Consider the following 12,338-nt stretch of genomic DNA (forward strand, 5'->3'; position numbering starts at 1 on the left):
TCGAAGAATGTATCAATTTGTCAATAAACAATTATATTTTCCAATTCTGGATAGAAGTTGCGTGCCTGTTATACGAAAATTGTACATGATAATCTTTCTTTTTAACTTCGAATATTTTGTAACCCTACACACTCCATTATGTTAATTGGTGTTCTGGGCCGCTGTGGCTCAGTGGTAGAGAGAGAGCTTAGCTCTTTTGCAGGGGTAACTGGCTCAATCCTAGCTCGCAGCAAGTCGGGTTTGTGGTGGACAAATACCGTGTGTATAGTTTTCTCGGGATCCTCCTGTTTCCTTCATTCCACAATTTCCTTTATTATCATCACCGTTAATCCCTGAATGTCTATGATTAATTTTAATATTTATTCACTTTATTCAATCCATTATTTCCATTATTATTTGGTCTAGGAATTAATTCGTGCGGTTGGTACGCACACATTGAAGCTGTAGTACAAACACAAAATACATAAATACCTTAAGAAAAATATTGTCCATCGCTAGCCACCACTTTCGCCCATCTGTCAGGCAATGTACGGATTCTGTGGCGAAAGAAGTCCTCATCCTTGGAAGCGATCCAGTCAGAGACCCATGTTTCGATATCTTCTGAAGAAGTAAACCGCTGTCCAATCAAATCGTTGTTCATGCAATCGAACAAGTAGTAGTCCGAAGGAGCAATGTCTGGTGAATACGGCGGGTGGGGTAAAACTTCCCATCCGACATTTTCTAAATAGGTTTTGGCCGGTTTTGCGACATGTGGGCGAGCGTTATCATGTTGAACAATAAGTTTATCATGTCTGTTCTCCCATTCTGGTCGTGTTCTGGCCAGAGCTTGCTTCAAACGCATTAATTGTCGTCGATAACGTTCTCCATTCATAGTTTCACCCGGTTGCAGCAGCTCATAGTACACCACACCTTTCATATCCCACCATATGCACAGCATAACCTTTGCACAGTGAATATCTCGTTTTGGTTGTGATGGACCTGGTTCACCTGGTTTCACCCAGGCCTTTTTTCGTTTAGGGGTCTCGTAATGGATCCACTTCTCATCACCCGTAATAAGTCGATGCAGAAACCCCTTTCTGCTCTGTCGTTGAAGCAGCAATTCGCAAATGGTTTTTCGTCTTTCAACGTCTCTGTCTTTCAATTCATGTGGAACCCAATGTGACATCTTTTGAATCATTCCCATGGCTTTCAAGCGTTTGGAGACTGTTGTTTGATCAACGCCTAATGCTGCTGCAAGTTGTTCCTGCGTTTGACACGAATCCTGCTCGAGCAATGCTGTCAATTCTTCGTCTTGAAATTTTTTTGGCTGTCCAGCTCGCTCTTGGTCTACCAAGCCGAAATCACCACTTCTAAACCGTGCAAACCACTTCTGACACGTTCGCTCAGCTAGAGCATGGTCACCATACACTTCCACCAAAATACGATGACTTTCAGTCGCACTTTTCTGCATGTTAAAGTAATGCAGCAGGACACCCCGCAAAAACACTTTATCAGGCACAAATTGCGCCATGTTCACTTAACTACAAACTGGTGTTGTTGACGCTTTAATCCACTGCCCTATACTACGAACGATACGCGATGACAGGGGTTTGTAACACATGTGTGGATACACGGAACTGTGGGACGCTCCGTTCGTTGCGCCATCTCTTGTCCACCCGCACGAATTAATTCCTAGACCAAATATTTCGTTCATTTACTATAGTTCACATTATCTCCTTTCAGAGAAGTTTGAAATGTCTTCGACTGTAACGAGGACAGAATAACAAAAAAAATCTGGAGGAATGATAAAGCAAGACGGATAAAAATATGGCCAAAGATCATTCAAATGTTTTTGTTTTATTTAATTAATAAAATCAGAACAGGAAGAAAATGAGTCATATAGTGATGTTGTACTGAGAAAAAAAACGTGCACTGAGAAACAAAATGTAGGTGGCGTACTTAAAAAAGTAAAGTACATGCATAATTCCTGTAGTTTTTGGACTTAAAGTATAGCAAACGTATAACTGAAAACGCATGTTTTATAATACTTCTCGTATCAGTGTTCCATCTATACGTACTTTCCGTATGAAACAATATAGGCCATCAGGATCTCACATACAAATGGGCGTATATAACATATAGCAGACGAAGATAACATACATATATGTATGTAATATAAGGAAGACTGTTAGATATGAGATATCCTGCAACGGCATGATGTAACATTTTAGAGCACTGGCTATGTAGCATACGGATAATGTATGCTCCATACTGATTTCTGTAGTAAGCAAGAGGATTCCGTATATTTGTACAATATACCGCTGTCCGGAGAACGGATTTTTCTCAGTGTATGTGGCGTATGTAAAAACGTAGGTTACATGCGTAAATCCTGTAGTTTTTGGACTTAACGTACTACTGTACGTAACAACTTGCAGCAAACTTATGTTTTATAATATTTTCTGTATAAATGTTCCCAATAAACGTATTTCCAGTACAAAAGAAACAGGTTGATTGGCACTCAGATGGATAGCATATAGCTGACGTATGTAACATACGTATACGTATGCAACATACGGAATATTCTTATATATCAGACATTGTGCAGCGGCATCTAAGCAGTGAAAGGTCACTACTATGTAGTATATAAATAATATGTACTCCGTACAGATTTCTGTAGTGAACATGTAGATCCCGTATATTTATACAATATCCAGATAATGGATTTTTCTCAGTGTGGGAGTTGGACATGCAGCACCTACACAGATTATGAAGTGGAGCCGTCTTACTCAGAGATTTCAGCGTTTGAAATATCATTTACAAGAGGTGGCATCTAGTGGCGTATTTAGACATTGCATTATACTGCATGCGCCTAGAAAATTGACATAAATGATACTGTAGCATTAGCCCAAGGAACATGGGATAAAATCATGTTATATCAATGTAGCTTTAATTACATTACATGTGCTACATTAATAATGATTCTTCATGTCGATTAATCTCTGGTAGGAAATATTTAGTAAGGCGAAAAGGAATAAAGCATAATGGAATGTTCCGTTTACCCTTAGACGGTTGGTAAACATAAATAATTTGACATTGTTTTGCGGGAAGTGAAAATGCAATAAGGCGAAATTGGGAGGACATGTCCCAAACTGTAAGGAGCTTATAACTGATTAATAAAAATGCTTAATTTAATATTTTAGTTAGGTATGGTAGATGATTTTAGATTATATTATTTATTGGCAGACAGTATTTTATGCTGTTGTATTTGTGCATAAGAGGTAGGTTTTAATTTTTTTTGTAGAAGTTAAGTAAAAGAACTTGTTTTATTTTGAAATGCTTAATTACAATTTTATTTATATTAAGTGAATTTTAATATATATAAGATGATATCAATGATGTCATTTGCATATTTGAGTTACATGTTATACAAATTAATTATGCTAGGAAATTAAAATTAGAAAGCTTAGCTTGTTTTTTTAGTTAACTTTTATGAGTGGTAGTAATTGAAATTTATATGAGTATATGGTAACCTTTTACACGAAGTTTAAGGTAAGTTTTTTTGCTCATGGCTAAAAAAAACGATGTTTTAGTTGCCTTTATTTTTATCAGTTTTTTTTGCCAGTTTTAATTTTTATTATATTATTAAATTTTATTAGTTTTTAATTTAAAATTAAGTGTTTTATGATTTTTTTTGCAATTAAAAAGTTTTAATAGTTTTTATTACCGTTGTTTTTAGGTTATTATAACAAAGGAAAAACATATTAATGGTTTTTTGATTACTTTTTAAGGCTTTTTATAATTTATTTAAGCACTATTACTTTTTTTTATAGATTAGCATATTTATTTATTTTTTCCATAATTTTTTTTGTTTCTAACACATAATTGCAGCTTTAGAAAATTCCAGGGGCGGATCCAGGACGGACCTCTGTGGGGGGGGGGGGTTGTAATACTTATTTTGAGGTGAGGCTTCGTTTTATGGAAATTGTAATACTTATACTTAGAGCTACTTTTTAGAGCTCCAAACTCTGGGATGGTTTTTATTTATATATAAAATTTTAAAAAAAGTTTCCTCTTCTGGGAGGGCAATCGCCCCCCCCCCTCTGGATCCGCCACTGGAAAATTCACAGTCGTTCATCAAGGGTCAAAACTGTACGAAACGTAACATATACCTAAGAAAGATATTGTTTAAAAATGAGTTGAAAGGTAACAAAGAGTTGCTTTCAAAGTCTCGACCTAACTCAAGACCTGCATGTATATAAGTAGAAACTGTACAGGTTGTTGATATTACATAGATTGCAGTGACTATCATATTACAATTTGTTTCAGGTTGTAAAAATGTTCCCAATTTTTAGCAAAGAAAATCAAGCCAAAAACCCACCAAAGAACAAAGTATGGAAACCAACGGTTTAAGTCCAGAAGCTGTTGAGGCCTGAGAAGAATAGAAATGCAACGTTTAATCCAAAAATCATTAGATTAAGCCACCGGAAATTAATAATAGCAGTTCTTTATTTGATTTGCCGCGTCTTGGATGACCATCAACTCAAGAGTCTGATGGAAATGTAACTACGTATGAGATACAGTATGTTCAATAGTAGGCTAGTTAATGTAGATGAGACCTTATGTGGTTTGGACCTCGCGGTATGCTGTAGGTTCACGTCTCATATAGCCTCGGTGCTAAATGGGGAGTTAAACTCCAAATGAACTAACAAAACATCGATAGAAGGTCTCAAAAGTTCATCTGTCTGTATCCAAAGAAAGCGGGTTAACATGCTATACCATTCAAAATTCTTCATAATGAAAGAAAGAAAAATGAATTTCTGTTCCTTAGAAGCGTCATTATACCTAGGAAATCTTTCCTGAGAACTGCAACTACCTCATGGAATTTGCAGATATCATGTTAGGGTAGAAATAAGATAATCTCAATCCATTCGAGAACATATTGTGTCTGATAAATAATTTTTGGTGTCGGTGGTTGTGTTAATAGGCATAAGTGTCACTGATCTAGGTTCAACTGTTAAAAACATGCACTCATGTCCAAAGATAGGCCTAACAGTGTAATATGATATAACGTAGACCAGGATTTTGGTGAGTTCTTATGTTTTATGGGACATAAAAACAGTGAACGCAACTTGAGTATACTTAATAACTTTGTGATGACTTTCATTACTGAATGGTATATTCAAAGGCAGCGCTCTTTGTGATGAACAAACATCGTGTGCGTGGGTTTTCTCGGGGTTCTCCTGTTTCCTCTCACTTTCTTCATTCGACCATTTCATTCATTTCTCATCATCATTGTCTCCTTTAGCCTAGCCAGCATAATAGTGGGACCTAAAATTTAAGATTTCATTTCATTTTTTTTAAAGCAGTACTACAGATCTCATATTTCTACTGAACGACGCCTCTCCAAACTTGATTTTGCTCTTTGGTGGTGGCTCAACAGTCAGTTCCAACAAAGATGGATAGGTCATCGTGGACCAACAACCAAATTGAGAGGGCCTGCTCGAATCCCTGATCTCACTCCTTGTGGGTTCTTGTAGGGCTGGACGAAAGAATTCATACCATTCATCCGAAATCTCATGGTGAAGTTGAGGAAAGAATTCGTGATGTTTTGAACGTATTCGCAAGTGATTTTTCTTAAAGAAAAGTAGAAATAATGCATCAAATCTTTTAGAAAAATATCTTGATAACGCCGGTGGTTATGTTCAATTCTAAGGAAGATAATTTTCAATGGTAACAAATGTAGACATATTGAAAATAAAGTAATGTTTCGTAGAAAACATTTTCTTGAATGGAATTTTTGTGGTTCATATTTTGCTTTGTTTTTCCTTTTTATCTTTTGTATAAAAATAATAATGTACAGCATTCCTCAAGAGGCAAAATAATACAAAAAAAAAAAAAAAATAGACGCTGTTGCTTCCTATATTGTTTCTGTTCTTGGACGTTAGTAACACACGGAGCGTACACTCAAAGCTCTTGGACACAATATGTCGTATATTACACTAAGTGACAGCAAGGCCAGTTATCTTTTGCACAATCTTCGTGTTGCACGACCTGCCACCAGAGGGCTTCTGGTCTTCACTATATAACATTCCTTTCTGAGGAAGGAATTATATTAATGTTAAGATTTTTTATTTTTACTTTGAATCCATACTAAAATACTAAACTAAAACTAAGTTAAAATAATGGATCATGGGTCATAGACATTACAAAATTTATCTTAAAGATCTTCCCTGATCTCATTCAACATTTATTACAGCCACGGATTTATAATATTGAATTCTTAGTATGTTTGTTTTTCCTCACCATAATTCTTGAATGGAAGTGAATTTTTGAATTTTTTGGCAGTAGAGCTCAGATCGTCAATGGAGTTAATCTGTTAACATAGTAACGAGTAAAGGTGCACTGGTAACTTTTTTTTTTTAATGAAAGTGAATTTTTGCAAATGTAGTAGAAATTTCACATCTCGCCGTTAGATGGCAGCAAACATGCTGCAGCGATTGACATCTACCGGACAAAATTGAAACTTCTATTGCGTGATCGTTTTAGCAGTATTCAAGCACTGAGAATTAGTTTAGGTTACTTTTCTAGCTTCTTCTTTTCATTTTCCACAATTCCACTCGCCATTGCTTTTGTCATTTTTAGCATTTATTTTGATACCGAACTCTTTACAGTTTTTCCTCAAATTTCATAATGCCATATTCAGATTTCGAAATTCTGCAATAACAGTTAATAGTTTATCACGTTATACTAATTGACTTTCAATGAGGTCTAGTGTTATATTTAGAAAAAGATATCTGACCGCTACCGCATCTTTACTAGGATAAAAAGATTTTCTTAAAATAAAGATTTCAATTGGCCAACGAAGATATATAGATTTGTTCGATTTAATTATATATGCATAAGAATACAGGGCTTTTGAGAGAATAAGGTGACCAGTTTTGTTCGTTAAAAAAATGATTGATTTCCCTTTAACATCCCTCGTCAGCACTGTGTAATATAGAATGACACCTTAACTTTAAACTGGGATCTGAACACTGATCCAGAGGGGAGCGATCGGTGCGATCGTCCCCCCAAGAACACCAAGCTTTCTTGTTTTATATATAAATAAAACTCATCCCAGAGTTTGGAGTTCTTAAAACTTAGCTCTAATTAGCAATACTACAACCCACCGCCCCCCCAGAAGTTCGTCCTGGATCCGCCCCTGGATCTGAAGCACTGTACTTTAGTGTCGGAGGCTCAGTTTTAATCCCGGTGGGATCTCATGTGTTTCAATTTCCTGTTAAGCAGGTCAACGTCTCGCATGCCTCAGTGGTCAAAGTTTCTTTAAATTCCAATCCAACTAGGAAAACATGGTGGCTGAGTGGTAAAACGCTAATCTCTGTAGTGAGGAATCCCTTATTCGATCATATGCAATGTGAGTTTGTGATAGATAACATGATATCCGTGGGCTTTCTCAAAGTTCTCCCTTTCTTTCCACATTCTCCTTTCATTACTTATTCCATAAACATACAACTAACTCTATGACCTATGGAACCCGGAGGTTCAGTGTTCTCCATTGACTTCTGTCTTTAGCCGATTGAATCCAGTTTCTACTTTGGATTCCTATTTCTGGGAGATTCATCGTAATATTACCCTCCCGTCTGCGCCTAGGTCTTCCTAATGGATGTTTTCCGATTAGATTTCCAGTTAAAATTTTGAAAGCGTTCCTACTTTTATAAATTCTGCCTACATGTCGTGCCCACCTGAGCCTCCTAGATTTGACGACCCTAACAATGTTTGGTAAACAGTATAAATTATGTAATTCCTCGTTATGAAGTTTCCGCCATTCCCCATTCCTGTTTCTCTTGGGTCCGAATATTCGTCTGAGGATCTTGTTCTCAAATACTTTCAGTCTACATTCTTCCCTCAGAGTAAGCGACCATGTTTCGCAACCATACAGAACAAGAGGCATGATTATCGTTTTGTATATTTTAAACTTCAAGTTCCTCGACAGAATTCGCAACGACAAGAGATTTTGAACTGAATAATAACACGAATTCCCTGCTTTTAGACGACATTTAATTTCTTCGTGAATATGATTTTCGTCTGTTAATACTGATCCTAGATATTTGAAAGTATCCACTTTGTCGAAAGTATTATTTGATATTTTAACGCATCAATAAATTCATAAACATACATTTTCATTAATTATTTCGTGTAGTCTACAGAGAATAAACTCGAACGATTCCATTTAATTTTCCAATCCAATTAACTAACTGATGCTCTCCCAGCGGAAATTGATTTTAAAAAAATAAGGCTATACACCGACTTTTGTGTTCGCTTGAATATTTACATCCAAAATATCCACGGCCAAGAAATGAACGCATTGAATGTTCTACCACCGTTAAGAACGTAGTGGAAGCTAATAGACCCTACAAGTCACACATTACAGCTGGAATGCGGGAAATATTGTTTTGAAGTTGTGATTTAGTGATGGTTACGTTCAAAAAAGAAGCCGAAAATTCGTGTAGAATGAATAGCAACCTTATAAATTTATAGAGTACCTCTATCTTCTTTGAAAGGAATGTTTCAAAAGAATTTGATCTTCAGCTGGAGCGTGAGAGATGGCTCTGTCAGGGGGCCGATATAAGCTTCTTCACGGTTTCATTCCAACAGAGTGACTGACGGACGGGACTTCTCAATGAAGACCTCAAGAATTCTTTGTATCATGTTTGATATACATATCACGTAAAGAGTTAACTTCACACACACGCACATACACACACTTAGTTCTATCAGTGCTTCAGCCTTCAAAAGTATATTACAAACCTTGTAGGCAATGTCTATCAAAAATTAAGCAGGCACACCTATCACATAAAAGAAATACATTTTTATTATTATGTTTTTATTGTTTATTATGTTTTATTGTGTTTATTGTTGTATTTCTAGGTTGATTGGACACATTATAAAACAAGGAGGAATCATGCTATTTGTTATGGAGCAATTGGCTAAGGAAGAGGGGCCACGATGGCTCAGTGGTAGGGCGCATCCTTTGGTATGTGAGCTCCCTGATTCAATCCCCAACCATGTTTGTGGTGGACATCATGCCCGTGGGTTTTCTCGGGGTATTCCCGTTTCCTCCTACGTTATCATTCTATCAAATCTTCCATCATCATTCACTTACCTTAATTATCATCTCTCTTAGCCTAAGGGCATAATCGTGAGACGTTAAACTGAAAGATATCTAGAGGAAGACTGAAATTGAATTACACAAGCTAATATTACAAGATATAGGGAAGAACAACTCCAAGAAAAAGTGAAAAGTTTGGCTGCGTTAAACCAATGGAGAAATTGTTGACTTTAAAAAGAGAAGAAGAAGATAACAAATTTAAGTGAATTGCATCCTTTCATGAAAGGTAAAACTTAAAAATAATTCAACAAAATAAAAGAAAACATTGCTGAAAACTAAAGAAATGTGTCTTCAAGACAATTATTTGTCCCATTAAAAAATTATATTTATGCATAACTAAAAAGAAAAGTATGGGGAGCGCTCTCATGAAAAAAATCTATTTATTCATGACTAAAAAGAAAAGCATGAGGAGCACTCTCATAAAAATTCTATTTATTCATGACTAAAAAGAAAAGCATGAGGAGCACGCTCATAAAAAATCTATTTATTCATGACTAAAAAGAAAAGCATGAGGAGCACTCTCATAAAAAATCTATTTATTCATGACTAAAAAGAAAAGCATGAGCAGCACTCTCATAAAAAATCTATTTATTCATGACTAAAAAGAAAAGCATGAGCAGCACTCTCATAAAAATCTATTTATTCATGACTAAAAAGAAAAGCATGAGAAGCACTCTCATAAAAATCTATTTATTCATGACTAAAAAGAAAAGCATGAGAAGCACTCTCATAAAAATCTATTTATTCATGACTAAAAAGAAAAGCATGAGAAGCACTCTCATAAAAAATCTATTTATTCATGACTAAAAAGAAAAGCATGAGGAGCACTTTCATAAAAAATATATTTATTCATGACTAAAAAGAAAAGCATGAGGAGCACTCTCATAAAAAATCTATTCATTCATGACTAAAAAGAAAAGCATGAGGAGCACTCTCATAAAAATTCTATTTATTCATGACTAAAAAGAAAAGCATGAGGAGCACTCTCATAAAAATTCTGTTTATGATTAAAAGGAGATGCATGGGGAACATTCTCATAAAAATTTCTATTTATGCATGACTAAAAAGAAAATCATGGGGAACACTTTCATTAAAAAATTATATTTATGCATAAATTAAAAGGAAAACATGGGGAGCATCACATAAAAATTCTATTTACTCATGACTAAAAAGAAAAGCATGGGGAGCATTATCATGCTCATCTTATTAAAAAAAATATATTTATGCATGACTAAAAACAAAACCACGGGGAGCACTCACAAATATTCTATTTATGCAAGACTAAAAGGAGAACCAGAACATATCTATAGACAGGTTAAATTGAGAATACCCTCCTGTTCTTGAAATCTCGATTTAAAAATGTCATTAAATAAACTAACAATTGCTTCGAGACCCTTTCTTATAGGAAATCTGAACGTATAATTGGTCAAAATAACAGGACACGAATTGGATACAGGTATATGATTATGCAGTATCAAATTATTTTTTTTTTCGTAATATTTGTACATCACTTCAGAATTTAAAGAATTGCTTTAATGTGAAAAATCACTGGAGGTCCCGAAGGCGGGGATTTTTTTTTAAGGGGAGATGTACAAAGCCGGTTTCGCCACAATTATCGATGTGTAACTCTGGAGCCGCCACTGATTTGATAAGGGGGAAAATTTTTGAGTCAATCGAGGGAAATTTTCTTAAGGATACCTCCGAATACTGATGTTAAATAGATTTATGTTTATGAATAGTTTTAAACATAGCTATAATTGATCTGTAGTATAATAATTCTATGGCAGCAGTAATTATGGTTTCTAAATTGTCCATAATCTCAATTTGTTATAAGCTATAATGCTCTTGCGTTTTGCTGTATATATACTGTATATATATATAGTCCGTCGCCATTTGCATTACCCATTCGACGTTCTGAGATTACTTTTAAAAACGAATCATCATATTATTTTTATAAATTGCATTAAATATTAACAAGAACAAATCGTCATATTGCCTGACGTATTAACAAATATGTAAGTAATAACAAATTGAATTGATAGTAAGTTTAAGATAAACAGTTTTAGACATTAATTGAAATGTTGTCATTTGTTAGTCAGAACATAATTATTTCTGTTCTGTTTGTTATTTGCACGTTGGTCACAATCCGCTAAAATATTGGTTGTTTTCTTACAGGAATTGAACTTATATAAGTTTTTGTCCAAATGAAATAATTGAAGAACTTCACATACGCCCTCTTGCATTCCTCCGGTTCTTCCTTCTGCATGATTTTCTTTGCTGCTGGTGTCGTTCATAGCTAAGATAAGTACGTTATATAGCAGATGTATCAATCACATACTTAGTGTAATAACGTATGGTTCATCATTTAACAACTTTTTGGATAAAAATTATTTTGAAAACATTAATCGATATATTTAGATATTGTACACTTTATATATTTAGAAATATTTAGATATTGTAATCGATATATTTAGACGTCACTTCACGAAGCACGAAACTGACAGACAGTAAATGTTTATTTAATCTGTAGCATAGCATCTTAACAGGTGAAACTGGCGCCATCATTTTGTCACCGAGATGTTTCTCGGCGCTGTTCAGTGTGACATTTCCTAGAATAAAATAGAAAACAAATAGATTTTTGTGTGGGAACCTAATTATAAAAGTAAACATTACAAGAGCAGCGCAGAAAATGCAATAATAAAGAATACTAATAGGAAATGTGTCTTGTGCAAATGGATAAACGATTTTTAAAACTATGTCTTAAGTAAAAAGTACACTAATGACACTTCTGGCGCCAACAGAATGTACAGTGGAGAAATGTGTTAATACAAGGTAGGATAGGATGACTCATCACAAAGTTACGTCGGGCATCCACCGTATATAATAACAGAACACGGTTACAAAGTGTTTTAATCAGTAAGAGTGATCTAAAATCTAAACGAAGGGGAACAATCGAGTAATCATAAACACAAAGCAACCAGATAACTCAAACAGATAAACATCTCAAAATGAAATAAATGGTGCACTTCGTTTCATGTAGACTTGTCAAGTTTCACCAATGACTCATGTAAGTTATGGTGCCATGCTAAAACCACACAAACAAACCTTGTGAATCTACAGCATTCGTAGTTTATTATGATCACACAGTGAGACATAATATTCCACAGACAAAGTATATACCGAACATTCG

The sequence above is a fragment of the Thermobia domestica genome, chromosome 3 (assembly GCF_964235325.1).
Source record: "Thermobia domestica chromosome 3, izTheDome1.hap1.1, whole genome shotgun sequence".
Classification (NCBI taxonomy): domain Eukaryota; kingdom Metazoa; phylum Arthropoda; class Insecta; order Zygentoma; family Lepismatidae; genus Thermobia; species Thermobia domestica.